This window comes from Sciurus carolinensis, chromosome 7 (genome assembly GCF_902686445.1).
Source record: "Sciurus carolinensis chromosome 7, mSciCar1.2, whole genome shotgun sequence".
NCBI classification, from domain to species: Eukaryota; Metazoa; Chordata; class Mammalia; order Rodentia; family Sciuridae; genus Sciurus; species Sciurus carolinensis.
In genome coordinates this window covers 104275213-104296410 of record NC_062219.1, presented here as the reverse complement: position 1 = coordinate 104296410, position 21198 = coordinate 104275213, and the positions used below count along the sequence as shown (strand labels likewise).

Genomic DNA, 21198 nt, shown 5'->3' with positions numbered 1-21198 from the left:
TTCTATTCTCCCAAGGGTGCTTAGAGTTTTACAGGGAGAGTTAGTGTAGTATGAGCTATGGAAAATTGTTCACTAAATGTGGAGCAGGGAATCACGAGGAATATATTGTCAATATGAAGGTAAATTTAGAAATTTCCTAAAGCAGTTGAATTCGGGGATCCTGAAAGGTTCCATTGTCAAGAATTGTGGGGTCTGAATTGTCCTCTTTTGTAAGCCAATGAGTTAGCTTTCCACAATTTCATAGATGCAGGTAAGACTCCTGAATCAGAAATCACATAATTCATGCTTATGTGTATATTGTATATTATACAAATAAAATTGGCTAAGATGATATAAAGTGTTCTCATTATTAAAAAATGATAAAAATATAAGGTAATTCTTATGTTAAATAACTTGGTCATTTCACAATGTATAAATATATCAAAACATCATTTTGTACATCATAATATATACATTTTTTTCTGTCAGTTAAAAAGAAATAGTGGAAAGGGGAAAAAAGAAAGTTAAACTAAGTTACCCAAGGTTGAAGAGTTGGTAAATTGTGGAGATTGACACCCCAACATCTGACTCTAGAGCTTCCTTTTCTATCTACTAAGTTGATTTATCACACATTATATTCTAATGATTTTTTGAAAATCACCACTAAGTGAGTGAATAAATAGAAGGCTTCTTTTTAATTAGTGCATATTGATCATATAGAAAAGTGTGTTTCATTGTATCATATTCATACATGTATATAACATATTTTGATCATTTCTACCCCCCATTACCAACCATTACTTTCCTTCTTTGTGAATTGGATACATTAATCTATTTAGATTTTTTTCCCTTATCTTTAATACAAGCACATTATATAGGGAAGAATTCTTAAATTCCTTATAATTCTCTAAATCCTTATGTTGTGAATCTACAAAAGCAAATTATGACAGTTTGGATCTTGTATGTCCCACAAAAGTTCGTGTGTTGTTGAAAGCATGGTCCCCAAGCAGCAAGGTACAGAAGTGGGGAATCTTAGGAAAAAATTGGATCATGCAGACTTTAACCTCATCAGTGGAGTAATCCATTTGATGGACTAACTCATTGATAACTATGTGGAATTTTGGGAGGAGGGACCTACTTGGAGGAAGTAGGTCATGAGGGTGGTATGTCCCAACCCCCTACCTCCCATCTGCCACGAACTAAGCAATTTTCCTCTGTCACAACTTTCTGCTGTATTTCTGCTTCACCTCAGGCCCAGTGTAATGGACTGAATCCTCTGAAATAATGAATCAAAATAGATCTTTCCTTCTCTAAGTTGTTCTTGTCAGGTACTTGGGGCACTGTGACAAAAGTTGACTAACACAGAAATCAAGACACATGTGATCTCAAAATTTTCTGGGTGAAAGGAGTGCAATACAATTACATATATACAATAAGGACAGAGAAAGTGTGCTGCTACATGGATGGATAGTATATATGCATCATGTCTTCAAATGAGGAGGTTGGTACACTTTCAAAAAAGAGTGAAATATGGTTTCATTGAGATATGATTTTGTCCCAAATGGAGATCATTTTGGAAATACATGTGGATAATAAAATCCATGACATTTTCCTCAAGAAATATATTTGGGATCATGTGGGAGTTGAGCACACAAATCAAAAGAATGAACATGAGAATTGAATAGGCCTAAGGTTCAGTAGTTTTGAGCAAGCTACAAGTACACCTGTGGTCTGACTTTCTCTACTAGAATTAAATGGATCATCTTTATGCCATTCACTTCAGGAGAGATCATCTTAAGAATAATTTTAGTTCTCTTTAACCAAATATTTGGTGCCTTGGAAAACTGATGGTCTTAAGCCAAACAACCCACAAAGACTACTTTCCTTATTCAAATGTCCTATTATATTAGGCAAATCACTTTATACTTCTAAGCTTTAATATTGATAAAAGAAAAAATGCCATCAATAATGATAGCAATAAAATACCTTAAATTGTATAGCATAAGATTAATTATAGATACTCTTATCTGTTAAGTGAGTTTGATTTTCATAGTGGATTCATTTGGATACTGAGATTTATGAAGTTTTTATAAATCATTACTATAATGATTTCTCTTTCTAGAACATAAAATGATCCTGTAGTTTTTAATAACATTTTCTTAAGGTGATTTATATGGCACTGTATACTTAATAAAGATTTGTGCAACCTAAAAAGTGTAAGCCATCTTTGTAGCCCTCTGAAAAGGCAGCAATGTGACTATTAGGCAACACCAGCATCAAATTTTTTTTTGTATTAGTCAACTTTTCATCATTGTGAGCAAAAGACCTGACAAGCAAGAACAACTTAAAGGAAGAAAAGTTTATTTGGGACTCATGGTTTCAGACATCTCAGTCCATGATTGACTGACTCAATCCAATGCTCTGAGCTCAAGTTACATTGTGGCAGAATGGCATAGCAGAGAACTTTCTCATGGCAGCTGGGAAGGAGAAAGAGAGAGAAAGAGAGAGAGAAGAGAAGAGAAGAGAAGAGAAGAGAAGAGAAGAGAAGAGAAGAGAAGAGAAGAGAAGAGAAGAGAAGAGGAGAGGAGAGGAGTGAGAAAATCCAGGGACAAAATACATAATCCCCAAGGCATGTCCTCTTTGACCCACTTTCTCCAGCCATGCCCCATCTGCCTACAGTTACCATTCAATAATCCAATACATGGATTAATCCACTAATTAGGTGATGACTCTCATAGTCTAATAATTTTATCTCCTGAATTAGCATAGGAGCTTTGGGAGAACCCCTCCAAAACATAACATTTGCTCTGGTCTCAAAAGTTCATGTAACACTGCAAAATGCACTTAGTTCATTCCCAAGAGTACCTGCAGTTTTAAAAATTTCAATATTGCCAAAAAGTCCAAATGAAAAGTCTCATCTGGGATTCAAGGCAAATTCTTGACTGTGAGTTCAAAAAGCAAGATCAAAAGCAAGCTGTATATGTTCAATATATAATGGCACAGAATAAACATTCCCATTCCAAAAGGGAGAAATAGGGGTATAGAATAAAGGGCATTAATTGCAACTCTTAATTCCTGGGGTCTCCACTGAAGCTTTGGCATCTTCTCACAGCTCCATGCATCAACCTTCTCATGGGATGCTTTCAGGGATTCAAAAACTGTTACATTCTGTCTGACCTCCTAGACCTTCTTTTGAAATCTTGGTGGAATCGTCCATAATCCCTGAACTCCAGTGTACTGCATTGCTGCATTATCAGCACTTTGTGGACAATGCCAAGATCTGCAACCAGCTTGAGTAGTAGCCAGGCCTCCTTAGACCATGGTTACAGTGACCTCTGAGTGCCTGTATTACTGAGCATGTTGAAATGAATCCTGGGGAAACAACATCTTAGGTACCCCTGTGCAAGAAGGGTGCCCCACATAGTCTATGAAATACTTAAATAAATTTTCACTTTTATACCCTTGAGAATGTGATGGATGTGGTCTTTCTAATTTCTGAGAGGCCCTGGAAGCATCTTTCCTATTTTCTCTATGCAAATTACTTACTCTTCCACAATAATAATTAGTCTTTCACATTTAAATTTGGTCTCACTGAAAGTCTCAGGACATGGACAAAATGTAAATGTGTTTTCTTTGTCAGATCTATACCAATTACAAATAGAGTTCTCATTTCTCTCTGAAATCTCATGAGCATAGTCTTTACTGTCTGCATTCCTTTCAGCATTCTGGCTTTCCAAATTCCCACCAAAATTGCCCATTAAGCTTTCCTTATAGCACTCTAAGGTTTATCCATTCCACATCTCCAATATTTTCCATATTCATCCTGCAAATCATTTCCCAAACCTTCTGAACCACATGATCATTCATCACAGCAATGACTCCATTTTCCAGTACCAATTTCTGTGTTAGACAGCTTTTCATCACTGTTACCAAAAGACCTGACACAAACAACTTAGCATAAGAAAAGTTTATTTTGGTTCACAGTTCTAGACACCTCAATCCATAGTTGGCCAACTCAATAATTATGGGCCTGAAGTGGGACAGGACATGATGGCAGAAGGGAAAGCTGTTTCATGATAACTGGGAAGGAGAAAAAGAAAGCATGTGAGCCAGAAACAAATTATATAATTCACAACCATGCACCCAGAAATCCACTTCTTTCAGTCATGACCCACCTGCTTACAGTTATCACTCAGTCAGTCATTCAAATGATTAACCTATCAATCCATTTCCCGCACTAAGAGTGGAGCTTTTGAGAACACATCATAGTCAATCCGCAACATTTTGTGGCTAAGATATTTGTCTTTTAGTTAACTCTTAGCTTATTCATCTGAAAAATGGGAATCAAACTATTTGTCATATTCTCCTCTTTGGAAAATATCCTTATCATTGTAACCTATTATTGATATTTTTACAATTACCAAAACGAGGTGTTTTTAAGAAAACTATATACTTGTCAATTTTCTCTTATCTTGTATATTCTGTTTTAGGAAACTCAGGTTTTTCAGTATATATAAACATTTAGAAATAGTAACAAGAAAAAAATTTCATTGGGGCAATCTAATTATCACCAACAGCTGTAACCTGTTGCACTCAATGCTGAGACAACAAGATAGGGCACTTTAACCACATGTTCCAACATTTTAAAAGCTTCTTTTATCTTTTCTTCTGACTCAAAAAAAATTTAGACTAAAAGTCTTATGTAAGATACAAATGTTTTCCCTATTGCATAGAATACATCCATCTCCAGCTAGCTTCAACACATGAATTTTGAGACCCCTCACCTCTCAAAAAACAAATTTCATCTCCTAGATATAAATATGTCAGACATGTTTTACTCTTTGGCTTCTATTTCTCTCTCTACTATACATCAATTTTAAGAGGGCATCCTTGTAGGTTATCTTACTTTTTCAACTAAATTGGCATGGTATTTCCTGTAAGAATGGTTGTATGTGCAACCAAATACAATCAATGAAAAATTCAGATCTGAGCTGAAGGTTTGTTTTATTTGAAAATCACAATTTATTTGATAATTATAATTTTAAATAGCAAGTTGTCCCAGTTCAATTCGATGGTTTGAATTAGACACATGTATGTAATTTGTATTGTTTCTTAAAGCAATCATTTTATGAAGTAAGAGAAATTTCCAAGAAAATGAAAATCAAGCTCTATTTCATTCTCCAATTGTAATGGATTGTCTTTGCTCCTTAACTATGACCTCTTATTGCATCTGAGAAAAGAACATCAAAACCTCAAAGTTTCATACAAAAGTAGAAAATATCTGAAAGATCCATATTATGAATGATGCTTGATTGTCTGAGTTTTCTGAGCTGGGGACATAACTCAGGGATGTAATGTTTGCCTAGCATGTGAAAGGCCCTGGGGTCCTTCCCCAGCACCATAAAGAGAGAGAAATAAAGACAGGGAAAGAAAGAGAAGAGAGAGAAAAAGAGAGAGATGGGGACCAGATTTCTTTGTTCATATAATGAGAAGGGGAAAGTAGAAACAGATTAGAAAATGAAGGAAAGGTCTAAAAGACAGAAATAATTTCTACTTCCACAGATTGCTTCTTATAAATAATGCAAATTGCATATAAAAAACATAAGAAATCTTATTTTTCTTTGTTTCAGTTAAATAAATTGGGATTTCTTTTTCTGGTAGCCTATGCATGGAAGTACCTCAATGACTTGCTTTATAGAATTTAAGAATTGCTATTGCTCCTCCTTTCCTAATAACCTTTTCAAGAGTCTGATTATGAAAGTTTTTTTATTTGGTGTGGCTTTTCCTTTACCTCCTTACTTCCTTAAAATAAAGATTTTTGCCTTTCCTAAATAAAACAAAAAGGAAAACAGGTATTATTGAATTTTTTTTTTTTTCAAAAGGAAACCCTAAATAATGTGTGTTCAAACATTCTTCCTCTCACATAGAAGCTTGGGAAGAATTTAGTGCTAAATAAATGCTGCCTCAAACCAAGCAAGATAAAACATAAATCATTGCATTAAAACCTCTAACAAGTCTATCTGCTTTTTGAAATGACTGGGAGATGAAAGCGAGGAGTCTCATTTAAGAAGGCCCAGCGGATCAGTTCTGCATTTATATAGCTGTTATCAAAAGCAATTCATTTGGAGATCAAATAGACTGACAGATAGGACAAGCAGGGGATCACCACTGCCTTCGGGCAGCCCAAAGCCAGGACAGCTTCCCAGCACCATCACTAATATTGGGTCTAGTCAGTGCTCACGTTTATTACACTTCCATCCTCTGCAGGCTGCACACTGACTTGTACTTCTTCCATCCATTCCTGGATAGGCAACTGTTGGGAGAGCAGGAATAAGAATAGTGTTCTCCCAAGTATAAAATTCTTTTGTTGTACTCTGATGAACAGACCATGTTCATCTTAACTTTGGACAAGGTTGACAAAGAGGAGGAAAGAAAACAGGAAATGGAGAATATTCTCAAGGGGTCAGGGGCTCCATGATCTTTTAGGATTGGCATGCTCCCCAAGTCTTGTAAAGAGTGAAGACTGTGCTCAAAACCCACAGCTGACTCGCCTACAGGGTGGATGGAAGGAGGGAAACACATCAGCATGAGGGAACTTGTACAGGTGAGCATTCCCAGAGTTAACATCAGGAGATATATTATTCAATGCAGAAGCTAGGGTTTCTGATCCTCACTTAAACAGAACTTACTGAATTTTTAAAAATCTCATTTAAAGGTAACATGTTACATTGCTGAAATTCAGAATAATACAAAAACAAAATGTGAAAGGTGCAAATAATACCATCTTTCTCAGGTATCTCCTGTCAACTGGTACAAAGAGCAAATATAAAAGTGAATATAAATACATCATATATAATGCAGTATACGTCCTCATTCTTCTGGTTTTACATGATGTAGAATCCCACAAGTTGTATAGTTATATATGTACATAGGGTAACAATGTCTGATTAATTCTACTGTCCTTCCTGTCCTTCTATCCCTCCCCTCCCTTCCCTTCACTCACCTCTACCCAAAGTAACTCTATTTTTCCCCAGCCTCCCATTATATACCTGTATCAAAATGTATTCTACTGTCATGTATAACTAATTAAAAGAAATAAAAATTTATTTTTTCAAAACATAGGAAACCAGATTGAACAAACACAGACTCCAACACATGACAAGTCAATGCAAAGGAATGAATATTGAAAGTTTAGAGTTGTATAAAATAGACATCCTGAACAAGTTCATGACAGGATAAATAAATAAGAACCAGAAAGATATAGACTGAAGTTTAGAATATAATATTTGGTATATAAATTTATATAATGTAAGGGGAAGGAAAGAAACAAAGTTATACTTGATTCTAAGATGATGAATTTAAAAAAAAAGAAAAGTCAAATAATACAATAAAGAAATAAGTAATAATTATGGTTCCTGATGTAAATAGATTAAAAATTTTGTAGTACATCCAACTCACAGGTAAATGTCTCGAGATTAAAAATGAGTGAAAAAATTCAGTGAGTAATCATTTCTGTCACACAGGCCATTTTACCTGTGTCTTATTACCTTCACAAATACTATCATTTTATATAGTATAATCTCCATTTTCAAGATAAAAGTACTTATTTAGAAAGGGTGCAGAGATGCTTAATAGTAATAAAGGATTTAAGACCACAGGAAAAAAATTAATATAAATATGCACAAATTTAGGTGAGATCATTATTGATTTTCATGCTACATGTATGACTTACTATTAAAGATAATACCATTATTATATGAAAGCATAATTTTTAATGAATACATCTTTAATTATATGAATAGACCAAACTGATTTAATCATTCCTCTCCATTGCAACTAGTTACAACTAGTAAGTAACTGTACTCTTCCAGGCACAACTAGAAGTTCACTCAATATATTATAGACTCAAAATTCCCCAATCCCTATTATCTACTTTGTCCATAAATAAGCACTACCAAAAATAAAGACCAGATTTTCCAGCTCACTTGAACCTAGGTACACACCTGTTACTAAGTTCTACCAATGGTATATAAATTTATATGCAACATTAGCAGCTGCAAGGAATTTTCCTTAGAGAGAACTGGTGCATATGATGTTAGCCCCATGATCAAGATCTCTCCCTCCATTTATTCTCCCAAAGCGAAGATACTGCCATTGTGAAACTTAGAACTATGCTTGTGGGATGTAGGTGTTGTGAATATTATCTAGAATATTTATTCATTAATGTATAAGGAATTACTACATTAAAGTGACCAGCTCATCTTGATTTGTCAAGAACTTTTTGGGGTTTTCTGAGTTTAATTATGGAAATTCCATGTGCTAGTAAACCTTCAAATCTTGGTAAATCAGGACAGGTAGCCTAAATACAAATATGCTCCCAGAAAAAGTCGATTCAAAAATATTTTGATTCACTTAGAATGAGCAAATTAAAAATAGTTTAAGCATTGATCCTCTCTGGAAAAGATTCCAAAAGTACAGAGGAAAAAAAGCAAAAATAGATAAACATTATTATGTCTAACTAAAAATTTCCACAACAGCATTGGAGATAATCAATAGAACAAAGAGTCAGCCTATACAATTGGAGAAATCATTTGCAAACTTTTGTCTGATAAGGGACTACTATCCATAATAAGGAACTCAAAAGACTCAATTGCAAAACAAATCATAATGCAATTAAAAATGGGCAACTTACATAGATATTATTCCAAAGTAGATATACAAGTGGCAAAAAAAATGTGAAAAGACAATCAATATCAATAATCATCAGGAATATGCAAATCGAACATAAGATATCATCTTGCCCAACTAGAATGGTTATAACCAAAGAGAAAAAATAAATGCTGGCAAGGAGATGAAGAAAGAGGAACTTTTCTACACTGTTCAAAGAATGTAAATTAGTACAGTTTTTATGAAAAACAATATGGAGATTCCTTAAAAATCTAAAAATGTAAGTACATATGATTCATATATCCATGGAAAATTAAGTCAGCATATCAAAGATATAAATTCACTCATAAACTCACTCTCATGTTCATTGCAGCAGTATTCCCAATAGCCAAGACAAGGTGTAGAATCAATTCAAGATGTTCATCAACACGTACACAGTGGGATATTTTTAGTCATATTAAAAAAAATAGTCATGCCATTTGTAACAACATGGATGGAACTAGAGGACATTATGTTAAGTGAAATAAGCCAGGCAAAGAAAAGAAAATACCATATGTTCTCACTCATACGTGGAAGCTAAAATCATTGAGTTTACAAAACTAGAGAGTAGATAGTGGTCACTACGGGCTAGGAATAGGAGAAAAGAGATGTAAAGGGAAGTTTTGTATTGAGTTCTAAAATAGAGGCATGTAAGAGGAGTAAGTGCTAAGGTTCTACAGTATAGTAAGGTGACAATAGTTCACATTGATATATTATATTTTGTATGAAGAACTAGAAAAACTATTTACGGATTCTCAATACAAAGAAGTAATAAATGTTTAAGAAGAGGGAACTACTAACTTGATCATTGCACATTGTAGACATGGATCAAATTAGCACATTTTACCCATACATATGTAGAAGTATTTTGCATCAATTAAAATCAATAAATAAAAGAGGGAGATGCTTAATGCAGAAATGAAAAATAGACTTAAGGGGAACAATATGGTGAATGAAATATGCTCAGACTTTCTCACATGGATGTTGCATAATTTGAATGTTAAAATTCCTATTGATAACCTATGATGGTTTGTTTAATATTTTAATTATGCAAAAGTGTTTCCTCCTGAAAAATAACTGCTAAGAACTAGAAAAATTGTGCTAAAATTCATTTAGACAAATAAGAGACCCAGAAGAGACGAAGCAGTCCTGAGCAAGAAGAGCAATTTTGGAGGCATCACAATCTCAAATTACTCAATCTAGAGTAATACTATAGAGCTATAGTAACAAAAACATCATGATATTAAGGAAAAAAGCACACATGAAGACCAGTGGAATCGAATAAAAGACACAGAAATAAATTCACATAGATACAGTCATCTAATAATCAACAAAGTTGCCAAAAACATACACTGGAGAAAAGACAGACTCTCTAACAAATGATGCTGAGAAAAGTGGATATCTATATGTGAAAGAATGAAACTTGATCCCTATCTCTCATTCTGTACAAAAGCCAACTCAAAGTGGAACAAAGATCTAGAAATTAGACCAGAAACTCAGCAACTATTAGAAGACAATATATACTCAACACCAACATACTAACACAGGTACCAACTTGCTTCCAACAAGATCCCTAAAATGCAAGAAATAAAACCAAAAATCAATAACTTCTATTGCATCAGATTAAAATACTTCTACACAACTAAGAAAACCATTAAGAGTATAAAAATACATCCTACTGAATGGGAAAAGATCTTTACCACTGTCTTTTGGATAAGGGAGAAGTATCCAAAATATATAAAGAACTCAAAAACTTAACACCAAAAAAAAAAAGTCAATTAATAAATGGGCAAAAGAACTAGAGATTCTTCTCAAAAAAAGCAATACAAATAGCCAAAAGAAAACATGAAAAAATATTCAACATCTCTAGCAATCTGGGAAAAGCAAATCAAAACTACATTGAGGGACTGGGGTTGTGGCTCAGTGATAGAGCACTCACCTAGCACATGTGAGGCACTGGGTTCAATTCCAGCATCACATAAAAATAAATAAATAAAAGAAAGGTATTGTGTCCATCTATGACTAAAAATATTAATACTGCATTGAGATTTCACCTCACTCCACTCAGAATGTCAACTATCAAGAATACAAACAATAATAAATGTTGGTGAGGATGTGGGGGAAAATGTACACTCATACATTGTTGATAAGAGTAAAAATTATTGCAACCACTCTGTAAAACAGTATGGAGATTTCTCAAAAAACTAGGAATGGAACCACCATATGACCCAGCTATCCCACTCCTGGGTGTATATCTCAAAGATGTAAAATCAGGATACTATAGGGTATATGGATGCAGTCACATCAAGTCACAAAAACCAAGCTATGGAACTAGCCTAAGGTGCCTGTCAATGATAAATGGATAAAGAAAATGTACTTTATGTACAAATTCAACCATAAAGAAGAATGAAATTATGGCATTTGCTGGTGAATGATGAAACAAAAGAACATCATGCTAAGTGAAATAAGCCAGACTCAGAAAATCAAGGGTCAAATGTTTTCTCTCATATGACAAAGCTAGACAAGAGTAAGGGGAAGAAAAAGACAAAAGAAAATGGGGAGGGGGTAGGAATTCCATGAAATAGAAGAGAGATCAGTGCAGTAAAGGAAGTGTAATGAGGGGAAAGAAGGAAGCATGGGAAAAGGGAAAAACTTTGGAATGCATCTAATTGAAGTTTCCTATGAACATTTATGAATAAACCAACTAAATTTCACCTTTATGTATATTCATAGTGCACTAATTAAAAACATACGAATAAATAGAAGAAAGATCAGTAGAGGGAATGGAACAGGACCAGGGGTGAGGGGAAGAAAAGAGGAGGTACTGAGGACTGAATTGGAGTAAATTATATCTCATGCTTTTATAATTATTTCAAAATGAACTCCAGTGTAATGCATCTCAATAACAAATAAAACATACTGCTATATTTTAACTTAATGGAAGAGTCCATATTATCTTCATATTTCTAGCAAAATATTTTTGAAGTGACTATTTTTAATAATATTTCAAATTTTCCCAAATAAAATAGATTAAATTACTTTCTTTTCAAACAAACAGTAGTATTCATTTAGATTTTAATTTAAATTAATATAGTGAAACATGGGTAAATAGAGTGTGTGTTTTAAATTATACTGGTATTTTAAATGCTTAACTTAATTTTTGGTTAAATTTTATTTTTAAATCAATGTGCAATTAAATGTGCTGCTTTCTTTTAAGTTAATCATGTTTTAAAGCACCAAATTTAGATCTTGCTCTATGCACAGACACCACCTGTCAAACCACAAACAAGTCAACAATTGTACACATACATCTAAAATGAAGCATTTCTATTTCTAATACTATTTCAAGTCAGTGTATCAGATTTAAGATCTTTATTATTTCTGAGTCAGGACAGCATGTGGATAAATGTCCTAATGTTCCAGCTTTCAAAGACTGTTACCATTTGTTCTATGGATATGCATCCCTGCACAGCTACCAGACAAAACTGCACAAGACAGCTAAATACAATTCCACTTCCCATTCCCTTTTCTCTCTCCTTTGCCCCCAAATCTTTCCTCTTCTCTTTTTCTGCTCCCTCCTTCAAATGTTCATTTTGAAGATATACTTTTCACCAGGATTAATACAGGGTTTGCATTTAAAATTTTCATTTACTAAACAGGAAAATATTTTACTAGAAGGGAATGGTATTAAGGAGAAATGATTTTCCGTGTGCCCTGAGGCCCAGCATAGACAGGATTTGATTTGCTATGTTCGGCTGGAATCTGGATTGATACGCAGAGATGAGAGGGGGTGTTTAATAAAATTTACATTTCATTTTCTCACTTGACACCAGTCTCCTGTCACTCATGGAGCAGATGGGAATGCTGCAAATAACTTTTGTCAGAATCTAGTTGGGGAAACAGACTGAGAAATGAGAAGTCAGAGAGGAGGAAAAAGAAGAGGCAATAATTTAGCTTGTTTTTGTCTTGTGAGTTCAGCGATGGAAACAAAACCACTGAGGCTAGAGGACCTGATAGTTGGCTATCCTCACAATGGAAGGAGCTGGTGTGCCAGTGGGAAACCTGGTGAAGCCCTGGGAGCTGATACCATCTAGCTGCTCACAGGGAGGGGAATCTGTGGATTTAATGAGGGAGTTTAAGCCTATGAGGGCCTAAAAGTGACTCATGCAGCCAAAAAAGAAATCAAGAGACAGGAGCAGAGACAGTAGGAGAGGACCAACTCCCTTCTTTCAGTGAAACCACTGAAACCCATTTATTCAATCATTATTCTTTAAGTAAGAAAACATATAAGTAAAACTAGATTTTCTCCTTAGGGTCTCACAAGGTTGAAATCAAGATGAGAGCCAGGCTGGGCTTTTATCTGGAGCTTCTGGGGAAGAGTTGGCTATCACACACATTCAGGCTGTTGAGAGAACTAATTTCCTTGCATAGACAGAACTGCAGACCTTGGGTTCATAGTGATTGTCTTCTGGGTACCACTCTCAACTCCCAGAGGCCATGCGCATTCTTTGCCAGGTGAACTCCTTCATCTTTAAAGCAGCAGTGATGCACAGAATCCTTTCCTTCTCCTCTGCCACCCATCAGAGAATGCAGTTAGAGAAGTGGTGAAGTCAAAGTGGAGTCCTCTGGGACACAGCATCTTGGGCAAAAACGCGTATTGACTAGATCTGAAAGCACTATTGGCTGGAGTGCCATTCGTCTTTGACCCAAGTTTCATTTGACCTATGAGGACAAGAGAGAATTTAGAGATTATTTACTCCATGATCTTCTGGTATATAAATTAGACTAGAGAAGGGGAATTTAACCATGCCTTAAATTTTTAAATAGAGGGGGATACTGAAATACTTATATTTACTGACAATTTTCCCAAACCATCAGAATTTTTTTCCTAATGTGTAATCTCTTCTATTACAGGGAGTATCCTTCTACCTGTCCCAGTGTAAGTCGAAACCACTTCTACCACCTTTTAAATATGATCTCAAGTGTTTAAAATGGTTATTAATTATTCATTCAGTATTTTACTTCCTGTATTGCAGCAATAATTCATTCACTGAAGCATACATGAACCAGGATGAGGAATTCTAGTCATACATACAAAGTTTCCCCTACCTGAAATGGCCCCTATGCATTTAAATCCTACCCATTCTCTTACGTACCTCTTAAGTTCCCCTTCACTATGAAGACTTCTTCCCTTATTAAATATCATTACCCTTTATTTGCAATTAGGATTTTCTAATATACAAAAGATTAAACAATACAGAGGATCTCTTAGAGAAATTGTATGTATTTGTAGAAAATTATCAAAGTGCTTAAGTTAAAATAGCAGAAAAAAATATACTAGGGATTTTCAATCATCCCTAGACAGGTAAAAAAGAAAACTCACATTATTTTCTGATCTCTCTTATAAGACACTAAAGTCAGAAAATACTGTGGAATGTTTCCATAATTTTGCAAAGTAAAGATTGTAGTAAAAATATTCTATGTGTAGCCAAATAGATTTTGTGCATGAAAGCTACTTTCCATGACAAAAGAGCATCAGAAAACATACAGCTCTCATGCCTTCCTTGCAAAAATTACTAGATGTACTTCAACATATTCAGATAAAATGAAGGTAATGACTCGTACATGGATAAAAGGTCCATGAGATAAAAGTTCATCTCTGAACATAGAAGCAAATTGAGCATAAAGACACATCTAAATAGTTTTTAAGCATTTGCTTATAACATAAAATGCAAACAATAACATCATGTTGAAAGAAGAAATATGTTAAAGATTAATTTAGCATCACTGTTAATAAAATCTTCTGTTAAAATTATTGCTCCTACTTGTCAATAAGAAATTACATGCATAAAACCGAATTGAGGCAGGAGTGTAAAAGTATATTTAAAAATTATATTAAGTTTATGTATTAGAAACAATAATAGTATGCATTCCAAGTTGGCCAATCCTTTAAACAATAGAAAGGATAGAAACTAATAGCCTGTTCCCATATAGAAAATGTGAGTGTGCATTGAAGGAGTTATTCTAGTTAATTCAGACTGCTTTAACAGAATACCACAGCCTGAGAGGTTTAACAACAAACATTTATTTCTCACAGTTTTGAAGGCTGGATGGTCCAATAACTAGGTGGCAGCAGATTCAGTTCTTGGTGAGGTCTTTCTTCAGGCTGGTAGATGGCCAGCTTCTTATTGTGCCTTCACATGGTCAGGAGTGAAGGGAAGATAGAGAGACCTCACAAATCTTTCTCTTTTATAAGGGAATTAATCTCATCATGAATGCCCATCCTCATAACCTAATCTAATCCTAATTACCTTCTAAAGGTCTTACCCCCAAACACCATCATATTAAAAATTAGGATTGCAACAGGAATTTGGGGAGGGCAGAAACATGCAATCCATAGCAGGATTGAGTACTTCCACTCCTGCGCATATATCCAAACAAAAGAATACGGATTTTGGATCGTAGACCAACTGTGAGCTTTCACCCTATTGCTTACTAAGAAAACATATTCTGTGACATATAAGGAAATCAAGGAGAGGGGGAAAAGCTAAGAGGATAGCGTTGTCTGAAAAAGAGTGAGAGAAAGGCTGGGTTACAGGCTCCTGAGTAGTCATGCAAGGTGAGGAGGAGAATCGTTCTTCAGAACTGGCAGTCTGGAGGTTACGGCTGATCAGCACTGAAGCAGCTTCCACTCCATGGAGGAGCCCAGTGATGCACTAAAGTGCTTGTTTAGTGAACAGAAAACAAGGAAATAATGAAATGTGTGAACTAGAGTCTTTCAGATGACTGCTGGAATGAAAATATTTTCTTTTTCTATTCATCCGTTGATGGACACTTACGCTGGTTTCGTAGTTTGGCTATTGTGAACTGTTCTCCTATAAACATGGGTGTGCATGTATCACTGTAGTATGATGACTTATTCTTTAGGATAAATATCAAGGGGTGGTAAACCTGGGTCATATGGTGGTTTCATTCCTAATCTTTTGGGGAACTTTTGTACCAATTTCCATAGTGGTTGTGCTAGTTTACAGTCCTACCAACAATGTAAAAGTGTTCTTTTTTCTTCACGTTCTGTACAGCATTTATTATTGTTTGTAGTTTTTTAAGTTGAAGATGGACACAATACCTTTATTTTATTTATTTATTTTTATGTGGTGCTAAAGATTGAACCTAGTGCCTCACATGTGCTAGGCAAGTTCTTTACCACTGAGCTACGACTCCAGGCCCAGTTGTTTGTATTCTTGATGACTGCCATTTTAATTGGTATAAGATAAAATCTCTGTGTAGTCATTATTTGCATTTCCTTAAGTGCTAATGATGCTGAACATTTTTTTCATACATTTTCTGGCCATTCGTATTTTTTCTTTTGAAAAGGATTTGTTTAATCCATTAGCCCATTTATCAGTTGGGTTATTTGTTGTTTGGGTGTTAAACTTTTTGAGTTCTTTATATATTCTAGATATTAATTCTGTCAGAAAGTAGTCAGAAAAGATCTTCCATTCTGTAGGTTCTTTCTTCACATTCTTAATCATTTCCTTTGCTTAGCAGGGATTATTTAATTATTTGAAAATTTAAAAAATTTTCAATCAATCTTTTTCAAGGACACCCATTATGTACAAACTGAAGTCCACAGCCTGTTGATTTAGGTCTCTATCACAAGAGTTTTAATCACTAGAAACTCCCTAATGAATATGCAGCGATAGTGGCTAACAAGAGTCAGCCCTTTGTTTTCAGGGTTATCGAACATGTTTTACTTTAGAGTAAGTCTGGTGGATCTGGACTAGTAGAAGCAGGTAGTGTGGTACTGACTGAAGGAGGGATGCATGTTATCGGGTGGGTGCTTCTCAAAACCAAGGGGATCATGTTGGGTTCACATTTGACCTAGAATGAGCATCTGCCTCCCCAGTGTTTCTTCCACGTGAGAAATAGGAAGATTCTTCTTTTACACCTGAATTTTTTTGAAAGACACTAAGGCCATTGTCATGTACACTTTTTTCTTATTATCTTTCAAACAGAATGAAAGGTGGGGGTACCATATCTAACGTGCCTGGTACACTGGGCTAGGAAAGTAGATTCAGCCATACTCTAACCACTATCAACCACAGCACATCCTTTTCATCTATATACTCTCCTTACTTTTCCTTTTGTTCCTCCTTGGCCTCCTGAGTCATTCATTTTTCACTACATTCTTTTCCAATTCTTCTGTATAAGACTTTCTTCTCCTTCAAGGACTAAGAGCATTTCCTGTAAGCATTTCATATCTCTATCGTGACTGCCAACCTCTAGTCAATCATCACTTGAAGAAAATATTTTTAAATCATTCCTAATAGTAATATATTTATAGAAATATAGAAATACAGAAGAATAGAAATTTCAAAGCAAAAGTCAACTCACAATTCCTACTCCATTACCCAGAGATGACTCTTTTTTACAAAATCCTTCTATCTCTCCATAATTTTTCTATTCATAAACAAACTATAGGTAAAAGCTTATTATATACATTATTTAGCAATTCATTTTTTTAGTATAATAGTATAACTTGAATAATTTCTACAGGAGTCCTTCTACTAAATGGATGTACTACTAAATTAGGAAAAATTTAAAAGTCAAGCAGACACATTCCAAATAAATTTCCAATTTGCCTTGGACCATAAATATTTCTTCATCAATAAAATTGAGAGAGGAGTGAGCATTTCCCACCTGTTCTTAAAGGAAATAAACTCTCTTTTCCTTTGTTACAGGTATTAATTTTGAAATAAAAAATTATAGTAATAATAAATGAGATCATTTTGAGAGTGAAATAAAAGATGATATAAAAATAATTCTTCAAATTTCAGCAATTTTAGAAAGTGCTGCAAATGCATTAAATGAATCCATTGTCTCAAATCAGACCAGACTGATGAACAGAATCTCTTTTCTTACATTGTTCCAAGCAAAGAGATTCTCAGCTATTTCTAGTAAATTTTTAAAACCTAATGATTACAAGTGTTAAAAAATATTTACAAATACCCAATTCTCTGTATTCTACCATTTAGACCTCAATTTAACTTCATAAAAATGATGTGTTGATTTTTAAAAATTGTATTCTGAAAGAGTGATTTGCTTCTCAAACATGCCTATAATTGGTAACAGTGCTATAACATAGGTTGAAATAAACTGTTTTCCATTTAATCATGTTTAATTCCTTCTTCTTATAGTTTTTTTTTTTCAAAATTGACACTTAAAGCATTAAAAATCCTAGAAGCAAAAGGTGGAATAAATGCATGAATTTTAAATGATAGAATTAATTGAAATTCTTTACTGTTATTGACATGTACAATTTTATAGAAGCTTGGCTGAATAATATTTGCATGTAATTTACATTCGACTCCATACTCATTTTTTGCATATAGTTTGCATGCATTTTAATGTATAGTAATTTCATACATTTGAAATCTGACTGCTAGATGGAAGATACTCATTCAACTGAATAATCTTTGAGAGGGATGAGCCCTGAGAGAGCTCAGGGTATCTTGGCTTTCGGCAAGTTCATTGGGCAATATTATGGTCAAATATGCTGCAGGACACACCTGCAGTTTCTTATTAATAAGTTTCTTATTCTGGGAGAGAAATTTGTCTAATACCATCCTAAATACAATCTTAAAAGTATGGAAAAATGGTCCAAACTACCCTAGCTTCCTTCATACTTCCCTCTCAGTCTTGATATTCATAAATATTTATGAACATTTTTGTATTGATTTGAGAAATAAAAATTATAGATATTTTTCATGTACAACATGATATTTTAAAATATGTATACACTGTGGAATGGCTCAAGTTGTCTCTAATTTAACACATGCATCACCACACATATTTATCTTTTTGTCTTATAGCACAACTATTATTTAACTACTATGCTCATTTTTTAATCAAAATAACAAAAAAATAATAATAATAATGTACTTCATCTTAAAATTCTAAAAGTAAAGTAGGACATAGAGAAAACCTAGGTAATCCCCTGGACAAACTTGCCCACTTTCCATAAGCAACTGCTTTGAATACCTTCAGTTGTTTCTTTGGACATTTTTGTTCATGTTGCAAAATAACATATTTATTCTGCTTTTTGTTTAGTAATAGTTAACATTATTGGTTGCCATGGATGATTAGAATGCATTTATTTTACATACACACCTACTCCACATATGCTTTTCCTCCTCTTCCTTTATATTTCCTAACAATTTCCTTATTCTCCTTCAACTTTTTAAAAAAGTTTTACGATTTTTTCTATTTGTTCTAACTAGTTATACATGACAGTAGAATGCATTTTGACATATCATATTTATCATTTTTTTAGTAAAAACACTTAAAATACACTGTTAAAATATTTTTAAATTCCCTTAAGTTTTCATATACTCATTCTCCATTATGTATTGAAAGTTAGAAATGGGCAGCAAAAAGGGATTCTTTAAAATAACACAGTAAGAAGTCATTTTCAATAATTTATTTGGATAAAAGGTGTAGCTTTTCATAGTTACCAAAGTTAATGGTCTAAATCAGTTTGGGGTTGACCTACAATGGTACACTATTGACTCATCTCCAGAAATGAATAAACTAAGAGCTTACTTCTTTGCTTCCACTGATTGTTCATTTATACCATTTCTATTGTTGTTTTTAGATAAACATGACAATAGTATATAATTTTCATATTATACACACTAAAGTACAAGCCGTTCCAAGTAGGATCCCATTCTTTTGGTTGTCCATCATGTTCTTCCAATTTTTGAAGAGAAAAATAGAGAACTATGTTAGCCAAGGATTGGAGGATTGTTGCTACACGTGAAATTCCATGCCATATACTATAGCTCTGAATACTACTCTGTATACTTCTGGCTGCTGTTCATCCCAAAATAGTCAATTCCCACCTCAGGGATCCCAGACTTTGCTGTGGTAGAATTAATAGGTTAATTATAGTTCTTCTTAGAAAGAGAGATAGGATGAAACTTGCCTTCCAGAACAATTAGTCTTGTGGCACATGGGGGATTGATAGGGAGATAGTAAAGATTGGAAAAAGGGGTAGAAATAACAGACCTGGTAGCTGACTGGGAATGACCAACAAGGAGGAGTCATGGTTGACTTCCAGATTTCTGAGTGCAGTGATGTCACTCATTGAGTTAGGAAAAGCATAAGGAGGAGCAGGTTTTAGAACTGTGTTAATATATCGGCTGTGAGATAACCTATGGGAAGTCCTCATTAGGCAGCTAACTATGTGATATAGAGAAAGATAGTTGAAATTTGAAGTAATGAAGAAAGTCACTGGAGTGAAATGGCAAATGTGTGACTGAACCTCAGTTCTCAGTAGGTAGTGCAAGGATTAAGACTGCTGCCATTTGATAATCCTTAAAAACCTTATGAAATGTTTTTGCCCAAGAAGATTGCAGTTCTTTGAGAACCCAGTGTAGGCACTAGAGTTTACAATGGTATCCATGAACCAGGAATTTACAAAATTGAGACAGATAGTTATGGTGAGGACCAATAAAAGCTGAGAAAGGATGTTCTGCCGAAGTCAGTGACTTGAGTTTCTCATATTCATCATGTTCTTTATTCTTATTTTTTAATCCACTTAGCCAGGTTGTCTTTTAATTGAAGTTAAAAGCTATTGTATTCACTTATTATTGAAATTCATATGCTTGTTTCGTCATTTGGTTGATTCGTTCTGTTTTTTAAAATATTCTTACTTTCATATTCATCTTAGAAGTTTGATGGTTTACTGTAATTAATATGTTTGATCATTGCCTATTTTCATTTACTTGGATTTCTTCTTTTACAAGTTGTTATGATTTGGATGTGAGGTGTCCCCCAAAAGCTCACATGTGAGACAATAAAAGAATGTTCAGAAGAGAAATGATGGATATTGAGAGTCTTAACCTAATCAGCAAATTAATTCCCTGATGGGATTAACTGAGTGGTAACTGGAGGTAGTTAGGGTGTGGCTGGCGGTGGTTGGAATTGGGGTGTGGTTTTAGAATATATATATATATATATATATATATATATATATATATTTGTATCTGGCAAGTGTCATCTCTCTCTGCTTTCTGAACTCATATGAGCTGCTTCCTTCTTCCACATACTCTGCCATGATGTTCAGTCTCACCTCAAGTCCCAAGAAAAGAAATGGAACCGCCTTCTATTGGACTAAGACCTCTGAAACAGTGAGCCCTCTAATAAACCTTTTCTCCTCTACAACTGTGCTGGTCAGGTCCTTTAGTCACAGCAGCAATAAAACTGACTAAAATACAATTACTCATGATAGTGAAATTCCCTGTGGTATGTTTATATGTGCATATAACATGATTTTTAAAGAGTTCATTCTGCCTTACCTCTCCTTTCCCATCCTTCCACTCTGCCTCCTGATCTCCCTCTTCTATACTACTGACCTTCCTTATATCTTCTGATATCTTATTCTGCCCCCTTCCTTTCCTTTATTTCACTCTTGCTTCTACAAATGAGAGAACACATTGGTACTTTGAGTTT

General features: G+C 34.3%; 1 protein-coding gene across 2 annotated transcripts in view; it reads right to left on the bottom strand.

Annotated features, from left to right (window-relative positions):
- Positions 1 to 6254: 6254 nt before the first annotated feature.
- Pkhd1 (PKHD1 ciliary IPT domain containing fibrocystin/polyductin) overlaps positions 6255 to 21198 on the bottom strand; it is a 463263-nt gene continuing 448319 nt past the window's right edge. Inside the window, exons 68-70 of one of the 2 annotated variants that reach the window (XR_007109414.1) lie at positions 14781 to 14879; positions 13131 to 13407; positions 6255 to 6292 (exon numbers count right to left, since the gene is read on the bottom strand). The gene's annotated coding sequence lies outside the window, so the exon portion shown is untranslated. Of the gene's footprint in view, positions 6293 to 12927; positions 13408 to 14780; positions 14880 to 21198 lie in introns of those variants that run through there. The other variant, XR_007109413.1, reaches the window with a different exon arrangement.